Source organism: Myotis lucifugus, unplaced genomic scaffold (genome assembly GCF_000147115.1).
Source record: "Myotis lucifugus unplaced genomic scaffold, Myoluc2.0 scaffold_337, whole genome shotgun sequence".
NCBI lineage: Eukaryota > Metazoa > Chordata > Mammalia > Chiroptera > Vespertilionidae > Myotis > Myotis lucifugus.
Window position 1 is genome coordinate 172,277 of NW_005871385.1, and position 16,767 is coordinate 189,043.

A 16,767-nucleotide genomic window follows, 5' to 3' on the forward strand; every position below is an offset into this window, starting at 1 on the left:
TGTCCTCCTTCAGAGCACTTACTCTGCTGATATGCCCTCCTCTCCAGCCATCAGCGTCAACTTTACTTAATCCTCTGTACAGTGTTAGCCAGATCCTCTAATTAATTTCTTATCTCAAATTTGTTATGGTTCATCATCAACAGCAAATATAAGTACCAAGGCTATAGAATGCCCCTCTGTGTCAAGTATTAGAGGGATATCAAAACATATGCATGACATGGAACTAATTTTCAAGAAAAATACCAAGGAGAGGGAACAATATGAAAGGTTATACTTACTAAGCAGCATGTCTGTCTACAAATGCAAATCAGTAGAGGCAGCTTGAGAAAACACGTAGTTAGGAGACGTAAAGTTGAGACATTATCAGCACGAAGTACAGACAATGGGGGGTGGGGTAAGATTTCAACCACAGGACTTGTATGCATGCATATAAGCATAACCCATGGACACAGACAGTAGGGGGGTGAGGGCATGTGCTGGGGGTGGGAACGGCCAGAGGGAGGTTAATGGGGTGGGGCGGGGGGGGGAAGGAGACATATTTAATACTTTAAACAATAAAGAATTTAGATTTTTAAAAAACTGGGAAAATTTCAAACTAACTTTTACAGGTATGTGTATGAAGTATACTTACTATGCCAGATGCCTCACAAAAACGCCTTCATCTTTATTTTCATAGCCATCCTCTGAGGGGAGTATTACGATGTCCGTTTTACAAATGGGACAACTGACGCTCTGCTCTGAACAGAGACAGAATTCTCTGCCCAACTGCCTCCTGTCTCTGTTCTAAGCTGGCTCTCAAACAAGTAACTGGCCAGAAAGCCTTTGCCAAAGAGTCCCCGACTGGGAAACCCTCCTGTTTGAAGGAACTTTTACAGGTTATCTATAATTACGTCTGGATTGTTCCAACTTGAACTAGTAGCTGTCAATTTCGTTTTAAAATAGCTCTAGCCTGAGGCAAGTCATGCCTCTCATGTACTTCGGATGTTTTGTTGATCTCTACTTTCAGTAACCTTTACTGAAAAGCTGTTAAGTTCTTTCTTTCTCCTTCCTGGAGAGGTGAGAACAATCCCTGAATGCTGGAGATTTCTGCCTCTCCTTTATATGCAACTTTTTACAAAAAGGGGGGGGCCTTTAGGCCCCTTGGACTTTGCTATGGTCTCCTAATCAGTTGCCTGGGCAAGTAAGGCATTTACTGAGCACTTATTACATGCCAAACACTCTGCAATACCATCTCTCTTGAACACGTATGATACCATTGTAATTACCTAGTTATTAATAACAGGAAAGGAGCAAAGGGAAGGTAGGTGCATACCCAGTAAAGCTGGGGGGACTAGCGAAGGTGCTTTCCTGTCAGTCACACCTGGGAATAAAGGTCCTTGGTCAGAATGAGCGTGGCCACTGCAAATGCGAGGAAATTTGGGATAGTCAATTCCCTGAACAAAGAAGCTCACGTTCTTGCTGCTTGTGTGCTCTTGGTTCCTCTTAAGCTCTTGGGGCTCCCACTGCTTGGGATGCGCTCCCCTGTATTCAGCCAGATGGCCCATGCGGACCCCACACACCGTGGACTCACGGACTGCTGCTAGCCTGACGCTGAACTGGACCCAGGTCCAACATGGAAAGATAACTCGGGACACTGACTTACTGAAACCCAGCTACACGTCAGCTACACTTCCTCTGTGACTGGACTCCGGGAAATGGGACTTTAGAAACTCAGGGATGCGATTCCACGCCAATAAAAACCACTCAAACTCCAGTGCAGGTCTCAGAAAATTCTTTTCCTCAATATATCATAAGGACTCCATCCCCAGCACCCAGTGGGGAAGAGGATAACCCAGTTTTTCCGGTAACACAATCAGCCTCAATTAGCTGTTTTATTACCTCCATTTTACAGAAAGTAGAGACTGAGTGCAGGCAAACTGTCCGAACTGTGCCGACTCGGCCAAAGTCAGCTTGTCAGCGCTGCCCCAGAACCGTGCTCTGAGGGGAGAAAAGGAGGATGGATACCTTAACAAAGGCGGGAGGGGGGAAAAGTCAACCCAATCAATAAATGTTTGAGCCAAAGAAGGGCGAGGTGCTGTGATGAGTGAGAAAAGAAATGGACCCTCAGAGAAATTAAATCTATGTGCCGTGTGAAAGACACACCCCAGTAAGTGAAAAATAGAAGGCGGTCCCTCTGGTTTCTCATCCTCGGCACTGTTGACATTTGGGGCTGGATAACTTTGCGGTGGGGATGTTTAGCAGCATCCCTGGCCTCAAACCACTAGCTGCCAGGAGCACCCCTCCCCTGAATCGTGACAACCAAAAATGTCTCGGACACTGCCAAATGGCCCCAGGGGGCCAAGTCACCCCCTCCCCCACAAAGCCCCTGGAGACCCATTGCTCTAAATGAGTTAGGTGCTGAAATCACTGGTTATTTTAGGGCCTTATCTTAGGCACAAGGTTTCAGAGTTCTTTTCCAACATATTAAGACATGAGTCAATCAAATGCAGAATTATAATCTTAGGAAAAAAGAGCCCCCAAAATTACTCGTTCACCAAGGACATCAGCAGCACTTCAGAGACAATGTTTACATTCTCCCAGACCTGTGGCCTGTTGAAAAATTAATTTACCCCATCCACGCTTTGATCTTCCAGCAAATTATTTCCCGAGACAAGATTTAACTTGTCAGGGCCCTCCAGGCTAACCCGCTGTCAGAGGGGAACCAGCATCGAATTCCAGGTGGGGAAGGAGACGGCTCCTGTCCTCCCAAAGGGACCCTACTCAGTAACATGCCAAATGCCACCAAGGGGCCCAGTGTTCCCACGACAAGCGTTCAAACTACAATGCAGCGTGGCTTTGTGCCCGAAGGAGAAAGAGCCTGTGAGGAAGAAGGTCAGTTTTACCTCCCAGCACTCGTACGCATTTCGTTAGGAAAGGTTTTTGCTGTTGTTTCCGTTTTCTTTCTTAATGTCACATTAAGGAGGAGAGTCTCAACCCACGTGGTCGGGCCCTTGCTTCCATGGCCTGTTTTCGCTGAAAGACGGGAGGGAGCTTTCGGCCTTTCCACAGCTCCCGCTCATCTCTCACCTGCCCTCTCACCTGTCCCGCAAGGAGTGTGCCGCCAGCCAGGTGGAGCAGATGAGCCCTGAAGAAAATGCTTGTTGTATTAGTAACCACATGCTTGGCCTATAGGAATGCCGGCTGCAAACAAAGACCAGAGATGAATTTTGCTGTGTATGTATACCCTACCTTGTGTGGTAGGCAGAATGACACAGGCAGGCAGACAGAGAGACAGACAGACAAGGCAGACAGACATGCACACACCAAGAGGCCCAAGTCCTAATTTCCAAACCTATGTAATTTACATTACATGGCAGAAAGGACTCTGAAGATGTGAGGTTAAGGACCTTTAAGATGAGCAGATTTGCCTGGGTTATCCGCATGGGTACCAGGTAACTAGATGAGTGCTTGAAAGCACACAGCCTCTGGCTGTGGTCAGAGAAAGGATAGAGACGACAGAAGAAGGAGCAGGAGAAAATTGGAGCATGAAAAGGACTCCACTTATCACTGGCTGTGAGGATGGAGGAGGGGAATCAGGAGCCATGGACTCTGGGAACCAGCCCTGCCCATCCCTGGATTTGATTCCAGTGAGCCCTGCATTGACCTTCTGACCTACAGAACTGTGAGACAATACACTTGTGTTATTTCGGGCACTGAACCTGTCGGCTTTGTTAATGATGGGATAAAAAGCATACAGATTTTGGTACCTGGCAGTGGGGTGCTGCCGTAACAAATGCCACGAACTGTGGAAGGGGCTCTGGATTGGGCAGTGGGTGGAGCCTGGAAGACTTGAGGAGAATGACAGAAAAGTCTAAATTGCCTGAACAGAACTGTTAATAGACACATGGACATTGAGGACTGCCAGGGAGAGCTCAAAAGGAAGTGAAGAGCATGGTAAGCAAAGCACGTACTATCTTAGAGAGGCCTACAGTACATTGCTAAGAGCAGAGGATGTCACACCACGAACGTGACGCCCCAAAGTGGGGGACCAGCCCTGCCACCCAATGGGACAACCCTGCCACCCAGCGTTACTGCACAGCCCACCTCACTGTTCAGTGAGTCAACTGCTCTCTCTGGAATCCCACTTCCTCACCACGTGAGCCGGGCAGACAATCTCTGAACCACACTTGGGAATGATCCTAGCACCCACCTCCCGGGATTGTTATGGGGATTAATGAGGTCCCACAGGGAAAGCCCTAGAGCGCGTAGGAGACACAGGCACTCAGGAGTGTGAGCTATCTTTCTGACCTAGTGCAGAGGGGACAGTGACTGGGAGGACAGTATCTTTCCGTTCTCCCACAGGAAAGCATTTTGAGAAGGAAACAGCGAGCCTGGGGGGTGTTCAGAAAGCCACTGCTATATAATCCACAGCAAGGTTTGGGGCTCAGTGGGGATATTCCAAAATGCAAGGGACAGATGGACTGAGGCCTGGGGAGGCTGCCCCAGACTTCAGAGAAAGAAAAAAGGGGGGTGAGTTGTTTCTCTGGATGACTCCATTGCTGGAAACTTGCCAACTGCATTTGAGAACACTGGGCAGAGATACTGTGCCACTGTCAGTGCCAACTTGGACAGGAAGTGATGCGCTGGGTCCCACGGTCCAGAAGCCAGCAGGAGGGGGACGGGGCCATCCTCAAAGAAAGACATCAATTCTCCGGCCTGGCGTCCCACCTCAGCCTTCCCTCTCCCCGCCTCCACCCATCTCCGTCCAGGGAATTAGAACACACACCGAAAATGAAAGCACCACAGTTGTTCCTACATGAGCAAGGCAAAGCCAGTTTACAGAAACTCATAGAATTTTCTACTTCAGAAGAAGGATAGGATTTTTTTTCCTTATTGTAAAATTTTTTTTAGTTTTGGTGCTTTCCTAAGGTTTCTGGGAGAAGACATCATGGGGATGGGGAAAAGGCACTAAAAGCATTTGAATATCTTTTCTGTCTCTTTACATCTGTACCCCTGACCATAAATTATAGTGGTTCATTCCCCAGGATTAACAGTCAATGGTTAAATGTCAGCCAGCAGGTTATTGCAAAACTAAGAGGAGGGAAACCACCTTAGGAATGATTAAGATAAATCCAAGTGGTGAAGAATTAAATCATTCTCTGCTAGTATGTTCAAAAAACAGATGTGTCTGCTGCCAACACAGTCAGCATTTTCTGCATAAAAGCTGGGATTTTCCCCCTTTGTTCCCTCCACCCCCCCAAAAAAAATATCTTCGTGCTTGTTAGACATCACCGCTTACATTACTTTCTGTTGGTAGTAAAATCCACAGCTCAACCCCGCCAGCAATGTGGTTAAAGCACAAATTTTTATGAGCAAAGCACATGTACCCACTGAAGACAATCATGCTTTCAAAAAAAAGAGAACAAGTCTCAAAAGTTCTTCCCACAATCCCATTGTTTGGACTCACAGGCTGGGAAAACGTACATTTCTGCATGACATTTTCTGAATTTCCACACGTTGGGTGGGTCTCAAGGCTCATTCTTCACACTCCCACTATTAATTACTCAACGCCCTTTCCAAGTAAACCCAGACAGGCAGTTATCAGAGCGGAGGCACTATTTGGGTGCATGAGACCACAGAACCGGGTCGTATCTTCGCCCACCCCTTCCCCCTGCCGCAAATCCCTGCTGACCCCTGTGAATAAAAAAGCACAGTGGTAGAAGCTACCGGGTGGTTTTTATTCTCCTTATCTCCACCAAATCTGTAGACTCAGGGAGTGTCAGCTAATGAATCTCCAGATCCTTCTAAAAGGATGATGTGAGTGCCTAGTCATTTTGTTTTGTTTTTCATAAACATGGGAAAGGGGAGGTATGGCTTGGAGACAGTTGGATAATGAACTCAGCTACTGAAAACAAATGCCAGCCCACTTTCTGCAGAGGAAAACAACATCGGGGTAGGAACCGTCACATGACGTTAGCATCGGCCTCCCTCACTCTGTCAGGAACTAGAGATGCCCCCGCGTTTGGTGGGCTGGCTGGAAGCGGCTAGCTGGCCGCTGTTATCCCGGACTGCTCCCTGGGCAGGATGGTCCTCCAGGCAGGATGGTCCAGACATCTGACTGTGAGCCAACAGAAACGATGTGGTATTCAAGTCAGTCAAGTAATTCAGGACTGGAAGATTGTCACAGTGTTTTGAAGGATAAAAATATTTATGGTATGTATAAAACTTTCCATTTTATATGCCTCGTCTAGGGGCATAAGAGGTTTCCTGTATTAAGTACTCAGACTGTGCCGGCCACTTTAAATGCGTTATGCATTATTTGATCTGTTCCTTACAAAGAACCCAGTAACAAACTGCCTCCGTGTTCATTCTTCAGATGAGGAAACAAATTCTGCGTAAGAGCTGAAAATGCTGACTGTGTTGGCAGCAGACATATATGTCCTATAGACATACTAGCGGAGAACGATTTAATTCTTCACCACTTGGTTTATCTTAATCATTCCTAAGGTGATTTTGTGAGGCTTAGAACGTCACACATCAGCACACCTAAACTCAGAACCCAAATTCATGCTCTTAACCTGGGATTCACTTTTGGGATGTACCATGATTACCAAAGGATTTTAAAAACAGCTAAAACTCCTCCAAACTGCCCTGGGAATTCAACAAATTTCACTCACAAAATTAATGATTACCTCCTTTTTCCAACAACCTTTGTTCCTGCATATGAAAGCCTCACACACCCAGCTTTGCCTCAGACCAGCAGTAAGAACCAGTATCTTCCTGGCACTGGTTTCAAAGCAATGCGAATATTCAAAAGTGCCTTTCTCTTCAAAGAGTCGCCATCACTGCAGGACAAAATCCAATTCCAAAGCTGCTGTGACCAAGGACTGCATGGGGCCGATGCCCCATTATCTTCCTTAGGCCCCCGGGCCTCCGAACACAGCCACCTCCCTGCTCCCTCCTGCAGCTGTGTACACAGGCTTATTATACCACAACCCCAGCTTTTGTTTTCTGGCCAAGAGATAAGAGAAACACGGTTGACTGAGATGCCACTGCTGGTAAGGAAATCTCTGATCTCCTCCAGAAATCTGAAGTGCATTTCTTCATTGTGAACTCAAGCCGTTTTTTACCCTCTTCCAAGATACTCCAACATCAGCGATTAAGGCTGCTTTTTAGTCCCAGCTTAACCAGCAAGCTGGATGCCCAGGCCAAGGAGCCAGGGAAGAGTCTCAAATGAGCGAGGCTTAGCTTCTGAGTATCAATTAGACAAGCAGAATGGTGGTTGCCAGGAGCTAGGGGGGAGGGGAAATGGGGATCGGTTGGCATGGGTGCTGAGTTTCTGTCTGGGATGACGGAAAAACTGGAGATGGATGGTACTGGTGGTTGTACAACAGTGTAAATGTACTTAATGCCACTGAATTGTACAGTTAAAATGGCAACAACAACAAAATCGTGGTAACATTCAAGTGGATGCTTCGCTTCTTTCCTGAAACCTCTCACTTCTGAAGGGAAATGAGACCAATAAATCCCTGAAAGATCTTGGACCCATTCTAGGCACTACCGGGAAGACTTTAAACACAAGTTTTTGGCTCAGAGCTCCTAAAAAAGGATAGTGCTCTCTCTCAAGTTACTTTTTGATCTGTACACACTGTCTGCCTAAGTGGTGCCTAAGTCCTCTGCTTAGAGGCCGCTGAGAGAACTGGCCACAGGGGCTCAGAGCAGCCCACTCGCTATTTTTACAATCTGATTACGGACTGAATGTCTGTGTCTGTCCCCCTCCCAAAATTCATGTGAAAGCCTTAACCCCCAATGTAATGGAAACCGCAGGCCTGGCCTTTGGGAGGTAATGGTTTAAATTCACTACCTTCAGGATAAAAACAGTTTCCAAAATGCCTCTCATACGCATGCATTGTGGGCACCACAGCTCAGGTGGGCATTTAGACAGGTGCTCTTCTCTCTCCTGGTGTCACAATCTAATACGACAACAGCCTGGCTCACACAGACACACGCACACTTTCTGGGCTATTTCCACGGGATAACTGAGGAGAGATGCCAAAAGGCTGTCAAGGTTCAGAAGGAAATGGTCCGTGGTTCACTGCAGTCTCCTTTTTCATCGCAGACAAATAAAAGCTTTTCACTGAGAGAAATCAGCGCTGCTGCTGCACTCCCGCCGACTACTGATGGGTGCTCTACTTTCACCACCTGAGTGAACCAAGAGCTGCATCTCAAATGACCGAGTCCCCACAATCAAGTCTCTTCATCCAACTCGCAAACTTAAAAGAGTTCTGCTTTGCCATTATTGACCTATTTAATCCTTTTTTTTCCATCCCTCAAGGTTACATGTTCTGACCTGGAAGCCAATCTTGATCCCCAAAGTGAATAATTAAATCCTTCTTACCCCTGTTCTGGCATCCTGATTCCCCTCATTGGAAAAATAAATAAATAGTAAACCTTGAGTTAGAAAACTCTTTTACCAACCTAGCTCAGTATACTTCTTTTAAATTACATAAAATTCTGATTGGTTTTCTTTACATTTTGAATAGTCCATTTTCAAATGTCACTGCAAAAATTTTTTGGTTAATATCAACCCCAACAATAAAATAAAAAACCTGATCCTCACGAACACAAAAATATGTTAGAAAATCCTTAACAATGAGAATAGTAGTACAATTAAAACATGAACATATAGGCAGGTCCAGAGAACAGAAGAGTCAGGAGATGGAAACAAAGTCTGTGGGATCTGGAACATGATAAAGGGATAAATGGATGATCAAATAAGTGGTTGAGAGAACCTGTGGCCATCTTTTAAAAAGTAAATTGAGATCCCTACTTACTTAAATTAATTTGAGATGGATTAATTATATATATATATATATATATATATATATATATATATATATATATACTAATATGCTAAGTGTCCAACCGTCCAACTGGTTGCTATGATGCACACTGGCCACCAGGGGGCAGATGCTCAACACAGGAGCTGCCGTGACGCGCACTGGCCATTTCAGAGAAACGGCACCACAGACCTGGCACCCACAAAGCAACACTCGGCTTCCCCCAAGTGGGACACAGGCCCCACCACCACCCCAGAGGAACAGCCCACCAAATTGCAGCTAACGCTGCCAAGACCCCATGGTGCAAAATGTGGCCCACAGCCCAGCCCAGCCCAGAATGGTCTCTGTGTCCATCTGGGTAACGACATCACATAGCAACACCCAGCTTCCTCTCCCTAGCGACTAGCCTCCTTGCAGTTTCTTCAGCACAGGAACACGACTTGCTTTATAGCCAGGTGCAAACATTTTACACTTTAACCAAATGTCTGTGAAGCGTTTTCCCATGCCTCATCTCATTTGATTCTCACAGAAGTCCTGGAGTAGGTAGACAGGAGACTTGGTGGAATCCTATTTTCTTTTCATTAGCCGGATAATGGAGATTTAGAAAGCTTAGAAACTTAACCCGACTGAAAAGAAGTAAGAAATGGTGGACCTTGAAAATGACTTCAGGTTTTCTCACTGCACAGAATATAGTCAAACCCTGCTGCAGTTAAATATTTTCCCCTTTGTTCTCCCTGCATGATCTACAATAATAATCTGCTTTGTGTTGATATTTACTGCTGTGTTGCTGACAATTACCTCAAAGAGAAGTTGGGGTGCTTCACTGGGCTGGAAAAAGTTTAGCTACATCCGAAAGCAGGTCTAATTAAGCAAGTTTATTCTACATATATAAAAGGCTAAGTTGACTCACGCATGTGCACTACATATAAAACTCTCACTGGCGCCAATCACATGCATGTGTTTTGATCTGTCATTGTCAATCGTGAATTTGGTTGACACTTCTATTACAGAGAAAGGGCAAATAGTGATATTAAAATATTTCTTCTAATTAATTTCCTTTCAATGTGCACGAATTCATGCACCGGGCCACTAGTTTAAATATAAAAACTGAAACCAAAGAAGTGTTAGAAGAAACTCTAGACAATTAAAAAAATAATTTTAGAATGGGGAAGGCCTTTATGGCATTAAATTTAAAGGCCTTAAAATAAACAGCTGATAAATTTGTCTACATGGAGAAATGCAACATAATCCAAGTCAAAAGATGAACAATAAACTGTAAACAACTCCCATTCTTATCATAGGTAATGGCACATTTTCTTATACATAAAGTGACAGAACTTGATCACTAACAGCCCAATAGCAAAGTACAGAACAGTTCACAGAAAGGGTCTAAACAGATTCATGAAAAGATGCTCACCTTCCTACGAGAAATGCAAATTAACACCACAGGAGATACCATTTTTCACGTAACCGACTGGCAAAGATTAAGAAGTTGCCTAACATCCCATGTTGGCAAGGAAGGAGAGCAACAGGTACTTTTGTACCTTGCTGGTGAGCCCATACTTATTAACACAGCTTCTATGGAAGACATTTGGGGTGACACCTATTACAAGTACAAATGCACAGAGCCTTTCACCAGGTAATTCCATATTTACGATGTTATCACATGTGAACAAAAGAATGTATGTACAAAGTTATCCCTTGCAGCACTAATGCAAATAGCAGAATCAATAAGAAGCCAGTTTAACAAAATATGGAGCCTTTAAAAAGAAATACTATGCTGCTATATTTAAAACTATAAAAATAGCCTGGCCAGTGTGGCTTAGTGGTTGGGTCGGGAGGTCACGATTCCATTCCCAGTCAGGGCATTGCAGGCTCGATCCCCAGTGTGTGTGTAGTGGGAGGGGTGTGCGGGAGACATCCAATCAATGTTTCTATCTTTCTCCTTTCCTCTCTCTAAAATGCCAAATCTCAAAAAAATGTGTATCCCTCTAAACCTCTCTCCGAAGCTGCTGGCAGTGCCCCTCTACCTACCAAGGTAAGAGACCAAGAGAGGCCACAAGGAAAGAGGACCCCAAGGGATCCAGGAAAGAGAAATGAAGAGCACCTCAGGGTTGAGGAGGACAGTCCAAAAGGGATGCCTTCGGGAACTGATCAAACAGACACGGACTGCTCCTTCAGGTGACAAACTCAGTTTGTTAGTAAACTGGTTGTGCGGTTCCTAAGGGGTCACTGTGAAATCCCCAATCCCAGTCCTAACGGCTGAGCCACAGCCAGGGGAGAAGGGCAACGGGCATAACCCCGTGTCGCTTCCTCTCCTAGATCCCGACACTAATACTGCCACAGGCTGCTGACATAGAAGTCCAACACTTATTAGAGTCAGTAACTCAAAGCTGGCCAACTCAGAAAGAGGAAATTCTACACATTTTTACAATCTATGTGACAGCACTTGCTAAGACTGTTCAAATTCTAAAGAGAGTTCTCCAAAAATTTCAAGCAGAATTGAAGTTTCAGGAAGATGGTTAAGCCTATGGCTTTGAAAACCCTCTAAAATTGCCCCCATCCGAAAAGCATGCACTAGGATATCCATTCGTTCAGACTGAACACCTTGCCATTAATTTGATCCTTTTGGGGTTTAGCCAACAATTCCTTTTATTGAACAGTGGCAAGAAATTCTTTCAATGGCTATTCTGTCAGAAATGAGGGTCCTTGGGTTTAAATGGCTATTCTGTCAGAAATGAGGGTCCTTGGGTTTAAGAAGCAAGAGTTTGGGATTGACAGTAACAGTTTACAAGTATATTAATATGTGTCTAAGTGTAATTCAATCAAATAAAAGCCTACAGAGAAATAGAATACCCAAATTACTGTTTCAGAACACTGATCAAACTAGTAAATCGCATACTACCAGAAACAATGATGCTGAAGTTCAAAAGAAAACCAGCTATAAGCTAAGACAAACAAATCTCTTTCATAAACCACTTCCAAAGGTTACTTACAGGGTCTAACAATAAAAGACTGCTGTTGTCAAAAATAAAAATAACTACAGAACACGTTTCCACCCAGTGAAGGCTGGAGAAAGGGGAAAGGAGGGGAGGGTTGTATGTTTACCGACATACTGAAGCAGAGTCACAATCACAACTGAGCATAAAACAGTTTTTTGCATCCTAACAGCCAAAGCAGAAAAGGAAATACGACTTCAATAACTTTTATAACTGGGGAAAATAACAAAAAGTCCCTGCTCATCAGGGAAACAAATGTTTTCCTAACGGTGAACTGAAACATACACTTCCTCACATGAGGGGATCTGAAGGCCTCCTGAATCCTTTGTTCACTCAACACCCAATATCTATTAAGTCAGTGCTGACTATCTTTCCAGGCCCTGTCCTAGGAATTTGGGAACCATCAGCCAATAAACCAAATCCTGGGGAAGCCCACAGGTACTGCAGTAGATGGACAAAACACACAATAGGTAAATTACACACTATATGTTATGCTATGGGACAAAAGAAGAGGAAGGGCTGGATAAGGTAGATCAGGAGTAGGAAGGCAGATTGTAATTCTGAATTTTAAGGTATTGAGACAATTGACACCCATAAGGACTAAAAGTAAATATGGAGGTGAGATTGCTTCAGGCAAAGGCCCTAAGGGGAAGCATTCAGGTATGTTTGAGGAAGAGCAAGGAGGCCAAACACAAGAGGGGGAGGGGAGAGGACAGGGCCAGGATAGGAAGTTAAGAGAGGAAACAAGGGAGCAGCTCAGGAAAGCCAGGGAGTTCACTGTAAAAACTTTTCCTCTTACGGAAACGGGAAACCAGCAGAGGGTTTGAGAAGTGCCACCATCTGACTTCTGTTTTCAAAGGATCATTGTTGAGAATAGACTGCAAGGGCAGAAGCAGGGAAAGCAATGATGAGGCTATTGCAGTAATGCAGGTGAGTGAGAGAGGATGGTGGCAGTGGGAAAGGGGAGAAGGAGGCAGATTCTGGATATCTTTCTAAAGCAGAGTCAACAGGATTTGCTAAGACTGGAGGTGGAGTGTGAGAGAAAGAAGAGTGAGGATGAGCGTACCATTTTTGGATTCCATCATCCATCAAGACAGGGAGGACTGCGGGAAGAATGAGACTGGGGAAACCTGGAATTGTTTTGGCCATGCTGAGTTTGAGGCGCTGCCAGACATCCAGATGAAGATACGAGCAGGAAGTTGAACATATAAGAGTGGAGTTGGGAAAAGAAGTCAGGCTGGAGAAATAAATGTGAGAATAACCAGAATGGATAGTAACTAACGCCATGAGACTGGATGAGGTCACCAAGGGAGTGTCTACAGAAAAGAACCAAAAAAATCAAGGACTGAGTGCCCTAGGGTCTTCCAAAAATCAGGGAAATGAAGAACCAGCAAAGGAAAGTGAGGAGTGGCCAGTGAGCCAGGCGGCGAACCAGCAGGTGTAGGAAAAGTTAACATGATCACGCTTTATGTTATCCTTCAATAACAGCAACAGGAACAACATCAAGTCGAACCAAGTTCAGAGAAGATGCTTCTATGGGAAGCTACTGCACAGCAGTCCAGGTGTTTAGCTTTTGGTCCCTGCCTAGATTACCACAGCGGTCAGCACCACGGAGGGGTAGAAAAAGAAAGGCCAGCACGGGCCGGAGGCTGGAGGTCGGGAGAGCACAGGCCGGCAACACACTGCAGCCCAAGAAGCAGAGTAGAGTGTGGAGAGTCAGCTGGGGTAGATGCCAAAGTAGCTCCCTGGGAAATACCAACTCCAAATCCAAGAGTTGGTATGCAGTCCCTTCCTGACCTGCCCCTGCAGAAGTGCCCATTATAGCATTGCCTTCTGCCAGTTCAACCCCACCTGGGTCCTAGGCCTGGAGCACAGAGGCCCTGGCACACCAGGAGCCCCTCCCTCATTAGCAAAAGGGCCCTGAGTCTCAGTACAAGGGACAGAGACCCCAGCATCCCCCTGAGCACACAATAAAGGAGATAAGGGGAGCACATAAAGGAGTGTTATCTGGTATTCTCATTCTCTCTCTCTCTCTCTGTACTTCATATAAGCACAGCCCTCTTAAAATTTTCAAATACACCAAGTAAGCATGATATATATACTTATATCCAGCCTTGTTCCAAAAAGGGCTTCAGGCACGTCTTAAAACTAGATTGAACTATATTTACCTTAATTTTAAAAACAGTAAAGAAAACATCAAATTCAGAACAAGGGAAAATACAATGGAATAGTAAATGAGGCCTAAATTAGTCAGCAAAAAAGATACCGTAAAGTCCAACATGGCTGTTTACCAGTGGGATAAAAATTTGGCCAAATATTGAAATCACAATTTCTTACAGGACTCACATTGTTCAATCAATCAAATGTTTTCCCAAGAAATGGCCCAGCATTACTCCACCCTATAGCAACTTTTCTAAGGATTCTTCTAAAAAGGGCTGCCGAGAGACACAAAAGGGATTGTGAAGTGGGAGAGTTTCCTGTCGTTGCTTCTTACACTGTTTCCTATCCTCAGTCATGTAAGCTGACGATATCACACATACTAACCCCACAGAAGAAATTAGAGAGAAAAGGAAGTATGGCTTCCCAAGTACCCAGTATTTCGATGGAACAAGTGTGTAAAATCCTTTAGAATTTCATCAATGAACACTATTTCTCCAAATCAAGTTTTCATTCATAACTGGGGCAGGTCAAGTGTCCAGAAAGAGCCCATCGTGTAGCATTCAACATCACCAATGGAGGGTTGGTCCACCTACTGTAAAAGGCAGCCAAGCAGAAATTTTAACATTCACATAAAAACTGCAGAACCTGCCCTGCTGGTGTGGCTCAGTGGTTGAGCATCGACCTATGAGCCAGGAGGTCACAATTCAATTCCCGGTCAGGGCACATGCCCGGGTTGCGGGGTTGATGCCCAGTGTGGGGCATGTAGGAGGCAGCTGATCAACGACTCTCGTTCATCATTGATGTTTCTATCTTTCTCTCCCTCTCCCTTCTTCTCTGAAATCAATAAAAATATATTTTTAAAAAAGATTCTGATTTTGTACTTTTTGTTATTGTTAATCCTTATCTGAGGATATTTTTCCATTGACTTTTAGAGAGTGGAAGGGAGAGGAAGAGACAGAGAGAAAGAAACAGCATTTTGAGAGACACATCAATTGGTTGCCTCCCGCACATGCCCGGACCAGGGCCAGGGATTGAGCTGCAACTTACGTACGTGTCCTTGACTAGAATCAAAGCCGGAAACCTTCAGTCCACGACCCAATGCTCTAGCCAATGAGCCAACCCAGCTAAGGCTGATTTTGTACTTTTTAAATGGTAAGATAGACATTTCCCATTAAGGATATTAGCAATAGCTCAGCAATTTCACTTTTGGAAGAAAAAATACCAAGGCATATTTACTGGGCCCTAATAAATTTTAATTTCACCAAAGACCTCCATTTCTCTACCCTTCTCTTGATAGAACCATCTGCCTTTAGTTGGAGGCCAAGACCCAACTATTTCAAGCAGTTAAACAAAAAAACAATGACCAATGAGATAGAGTGTAATACATGAAAAATCAAGAACTAAAGTCAAGAAAGTAATAAGAGTAATTTCTAGATTAAAATACAGGTCTAGACCTTTGAGAAACAATGAGTGGAAAGTTACCAAATTCCGGGCACAGCTTTCCAGCTCATAAAAGATTAATCAGTCCTGTGTACAAAAATTAGACCCTATTTTCCATTATCTAGGCAGATTTCTGAAGCATAACCTTTTCAAAATAAACCCTGAAATGCAGATTTAATCAATTCTAAAAACTGTTTCTGCATCAGCATACAGGCCATTAAACCTCTGAATTAAATATAGGGTGCCACTGTGGTAGATTATGTTGTTTCAATTATTTGCTGCCCTCCCCATGAGAGGATTATACCTCCCACTGTCATGTGACAGTGTCCTCAGATGGAGGAATTATTCTACTTCCCTACTTCACGGCTGGGTGGGCTTAGCCAAATGACTTGCTTCAGCCACAGGTCCTTTCCTTTCTTACCCTTTCCTACTCCCAGGAGATTATGTCCCAGACGGGGGTGGCCCATTCAGCCTGGATCTAGCTAGTGCAGTGGTTCGCAACCTTCCTCATGCCGCGACCCTTTAATACAGTTCCTCATGTTGTGGTGACCCCCAATTTCATTGTTACAAATTGAACATAATGAAAGCATAGTGATTAATCGCAAAAACAATATGTAATTATATATGTGTTTTCCGATGGTCTTAGGCGACCCCTGTGAAAGGGTCGTTTGACCCGCAAAGGGGTCACGACCCACAGGTTGAGAACCGCTGAGCTAGAGTAAAGAAGACTCTTGGAGCAGGGCCATAGCTATCCTGTAATATGAACAAGAAATTAAAATGTTGTTTTAAGCCACTGAGCATCTAAGCTGAGAAATGAAACCAACACTTTACTTTTTAAAATGTTTTCATGCTCAACAGAGTAATTAATACCTACAGCAGCCTAATGAAGGTAGATGGACATGTAGGTCTTACTGCCAGTGAATTCTCAGGCTGGCCATCTGCATAACAACTCTAATAAACTGTAAAAAACACCTCCCTTTTTCTACTTAAGGTTTTTGCCTTATAAATATATGCTTTAGGGGAGAGGGGAAACTTAAGTTACTGACCTTTAGGAGACCTTCTTGAGAACAATGGTAGGTTCAAAGAAGATAAAGTTCAACAGCTCACCGTTCCACAGTCCCGTAATTAATCTCGAACTGATAGGGGGATAAAACAAGAATCAAGGTTATAAATTTAACCTGTATACCAGTCTCCCAGCAAAACAAGGAAATGTAACTGCCTGGGATATGAGATATAGAAATCATCCCCTAAAAAAAGCCAAGGTTCATGTTAGCTTTTTACTATTAGTCCCTGCCTGGGAGTCTTACTAATAAGATCTAATACAATCGTTTTCCAAATGATCGGTTAAA

The 16,767-nt window shown here is 44.4% G+C and overlaps 1 protein-coding gene across 5 annotated transcripts in view; it reads right to left on the reverse strand.

Moving 5' to 3' along the window:
- Positions 1–16,554, reverse strand: part of KANK1 (KN motif and ankyrin repeat domains 1) — a 169,305-nt gene extending 152,751 nt beyond the window's left edge. For all 5 annotated transcript variants that reach the window (XR_002832189.1, XM_014466412.2, XM_023764573.1 and 2 more), the window contains exon 1: positions 16,465–16,554. The gene's annotated coding sequence lies outside the window, so the exon portion shown is untranslated. The remainder of the gene's footprint in view (positions 1–16,464) is intronic.
- Between the last annotated feature and the right edge of the window lie 213 nt (positions 16,555–16,767).